The sequence below is a fragment of the Cebus imitator genome, unplaced genomic scaffold, assembly GCF_001604975.1.
Source record: "Cebus imitator isolate Cc_AM_T3 unplaced genomic scaffold, Cebus_imitator-1.0 Scaffold858, whole genome shotgun sequence".
Classification (NCBI taxonomy): domain Eukaryota; kingdom Metazoa; phylum Chordata; class Mammalia; order Primates; family Cebidae; genus Cebus; species Cebus imitator.
This window is the reverse complement of record NW_016108173.1, coordinates 90,093-94,241: the sequence shown is the minus strand read 5'-3', so window position 1 is coordinate 94,241 and position 4,149 is coordinate 90,093.

The window sequence follows — 4,149 nt, the reverse complement described above, 5'->3', positions numbered from 1 at the left end:
TGTGTGTGTGTGTGTGTGTGTGTGTGTGTGTGTGTTTAAAAGGCCTTCATGTTTCTGTTTTTATCCTAGGACCTTGTCTTTTTTTTCCAAGCAAAAATTGTTTTCTTCTCAGTTGACTGAATTTTGTTTTCTTCATTTACTTCTGCTGTCTCTCTTTTCTCTTGCACCTTCTGCTGCATGAAGGACCTAAAATAGTTTATGATAGCCAGGGGTTCCTTAAAGAAAATGATGAAGGGGTCAGCCACAATGGCTTACTCCTGTAATCCCAATGCTTTGGGAGGCCAAGGTGAACAAATCACCTGAAGTCAGGAGTTCAAGACCAGCCTTGCCAACAAGGTTGCTCTTTAGTAGAGACAGCTTTGAAACCCTGTCTCCATAAAAAATACAAAATTAGCCAAGCATGGCGGCACATGCCTGTAATCCCAGCTACTCAGGAGACTGAGGCAGGAGAACTGCTTGAACTTGGGAGGCAGAGGTGGCAGTGAGCCAAGATCGCACCACTGTACTCCAGCCTGGAAGACAGAGCGAGTGAGACTACAATTCAAAAAAAAAGGCTAGGTGGGGTGGCTCACAACTATAATCCCAGCACTTTGGGAGGCCGAGAAGGGTGGATCACCTGAGGTCAGGAGTTTGAGACCAGCCTGGCTAACCTGGTGAAATCCTGTCTCTACTAATAAACACAAAAACCACTTGGGTGTGGTGGCAGGTGCCTGTAATCTCAGCTACTCAGGAGGCTGAGGCAGGAGAATCACTTGAACCTGGGAGGCAGAGGGTGCAGTGAGCAGAGATCACGCCATTGAACTCCAGCCTGAGTGACAAAGCAAAACTTCATCTCAAAAAAGAAAAAAAAAAAGAAATTAAACAAACAAAAACAGAGAAGGCACCAGACTCCTAACTCCCTTTTAGGGAGAAATCTCTGTTTTTAGTTATGAAACCCCAAAAATGTAAACAGACAAGTTCATCTCCACTCTTAAATTGCTTACTTTTATATTGTGTTACCTGTTTCTATTTTTACTGAATAATTCAGTAAAATTACCATAAGTACTAATCTTGTGGCTTTAGGCAATTTAGTCCATAAACAATAAGGAAGTTTGTTTGGGAAAGGGAAGTTACTATCTTTGCTTCAAAGCTAAACTACAAACCTGGGGGGCAGAGGTTGCAGTTGCAGTGAGCAGAGATCATATCACTGTACTCCAGCCTGGCTGGGTGACAAAGCAAGACTGTCTTTTAAAAACAAACAACAACAACAACAAAAAAAACTTTTATAGGATCAAGTTGTCTATAATTAAAAGGAAATTATAGTGGTCTTCCTATAGATTGGGCTGATATTTTAAAAACTTATACATTAAATAATTGCTTAGAACAAATAAATTTTCTTGAGGGATTGATTTAATAGATTATAAGATATTTTAATTTTTCAACCCAAAGTTCAACTTTTATTGTATCTTACCAGTTTTTGTTTTCTATCCCTTCAGAAATAGTAATGCTCTCCTTCAACTCATTTTCAGCTCATATAAGTTTTTTTCGAGTTCTGTTTGTTGAGGTCTGATGTTAATAATATTTTCTTAAAGGTCTAAAGGAAATGTTTTCTTCCAACATAATATTCTGTGCAGTGCAGAAGGTCTTTTCTTTTGCCTTTTAGTAACTGGTCTAACAGATTTTATGGCTTATTGAAACAATTCCTATGCCATTGTTATTAAGTTTTGGTTTGCTTAGGAAAAAACTGAGATTAAAACAATTTTTTAAATTAATGTTATTACATCCCTATATCTTTCTATATGTGCTTTTAAGTCCTTGTCACATTGAGTTATAAGGTTTCGACTCCTGGGTCTAAAAAGGACAGCACGTCCTGCTAAATCTTAAACACTGACAGCAATTAAAGCCTCATCTTCAGGCCTGGTAAAAGATGCCAATAAAAAGAAAATGCATTCCGGAGACACAGAAATTAAAGGTATTCAACTCCTCAAGGTCCAGGGACTATCGAGGAAGAGGTGAGCGTGTGCTCAGGGCCCCAAGTTATCCCAAACTGCCCTTTTACAAAATAGGATTACAGGTCATTGTGAAATACGTCATTCATTTAACTGAAGTGATTATAAATTATAAATCATGTCTTTTTCTGACCTAATTAATCCTTTAAGGTATAAAGTTCCTTAAAGTCCAAAAATGACTTGTTTGGGTTTTTTTTGTTTGTTTGTTTTTAGTATAGAAATTATACAAAAACCATTGTCAAATATGAAATGGTGTTTGGTTTTCTTTGGGCTGTATTTGTATAAATATATTATTGATATGTGTTCCAAAATCACGGAAAACTCCTATAATTTTGATATGACTTAGTGTGTGCTATCAGTAATAATTATTATATTAAATTATTGCATGCCACAGAGGTAACAAGGTGTCAGTTGTGTCTTTGACTATGGCTGCCCTAAAACTCTTCTGTCACCCATGGACAATTGTTGTTTCAGTCCTCTTTAGAAGGTAGTTTTATAATCAGCTATAAAATTCTTAACGGGTGCTCCTGAATGCACATTTCTGATAACTTTGGAGGTTGTGACATCAGAATAGAGGAAAAACTTTCAGGACTCAATGAGACCTGAAATGTTCATGAATATCAAGTAAAGCAAAAATTAATTTCATGGACTGAACTAACAAGACTGAAGTACTATTTTTGACTTTTTATTTAAAACGTTGCTGATCCTGTAAAAGTTGTGAAAGTATTTCCAAGGGAAAATTCCTAGTGTTGTACTGGACCGAGCGTAGAAAGTTAGCACCAAGACAAAAGTATGCGCAATTGCAGCGTCATTTATTATGCCGGCGACCACAGAGGACTCACGTCTCTCCAACCTGTGGTATTGAAAGGAGGGTGCCAAGACTTTTTACACCCGAAAAACCATCTTGGGAGTGGGGGTGAGGAGCGGGGATGGGGATGAAAAGGCTTCAGACATTCCGAGGGCTAGTGGATTCTGTAAATTACCTCCTGGGCAGAGATGAGGGTGGGGGTCTCCGGACATTCCAAGGGCCAGGGGACTTTTGTCATTCCGTTTGTTAGTTAAGTGGTTTACAGTAGTCAAGATAAACATTTGTTTACACGTTATCTGGTTAAGGTGGAAATCACAGACCTTAGTTGCTTATTACAAGTCACAGGAGCCAGGATGGAACTAGCTTGGGCTGCTTAGTCTGGCAATTGCCGGTAAGCAAAGGCTAGCAATTCTGGCAGTTACTGATAAGAAAAGGTAAGCAGCTTTACATAGTGGCTGGTTTGCAGAGCAAACTAGCAGTTTTATTTACAGTAGCCAAGGCTAGCAGTTATTGTGAGGAGAATGGGGCAGCCGTTACAACTTATTGTAAAAAACAGCTTTTTCTTTTATAAAATGATGTTGTTCAGGCTCTAACTCTAGGCCAGCTACAGCACAATATTGTGATATTGTGCTGGCCTAAAGCCAGAACCTGAGCAACGCCAGCTTTTAAAAATGCAAAACTGTTTTTTAAATAAGTTGCAACGGCTGCCCCATTCTCCTCACAATAACTGCTGGCCCTTGGAATGTCCAGAGACCCCCACCTTCATCTCTGCCCAGGAGGTAATTTACAGAATCCACTAGCCCTCGGAATGTCTGAAGCCTTTTCATCCCCATCCCCGCTCCTCACCCCCACTCTGAAGGTGGATTTTGGGTATAAAAAGTCTTGGCACCCTCCTTTCGATGCCACAGGTTGGAGAGATGTGAGTCCTCTGTGGTCGCCGGCATAATAAATGACCCTGCAATCTGGCATACTTTTGTCTTGGTGCTAACTTTCTATGCTCGGTCCCGTACAACAATATCACACTAGCAATGGCAATGATTGTTGAAGGGATAGATTATGCCAAATTATTCTCAAAGTAGGCTGCACCAATTTACATTCCCTCCACCAATACATAAGGGCCTGTTTTCCTATATGGTCACCAGCTCTGACCATTAAACGTTAAACTTTTGCTTATCCAGGGCCGGGCGCGGTGGCTCAAGCCTGTAATCCCAGCACTTTGGGAGGCCGAGGTGGGTGGATCACAAGGTCAAGAGATCGAGACCATCCTGGTCAACATGGTGAAACCCCGTCTCTACTAAAAATACAAAAAATTAGCTGGGCATGGTGGCACATGCCTGTAATCCCAGCTACTCA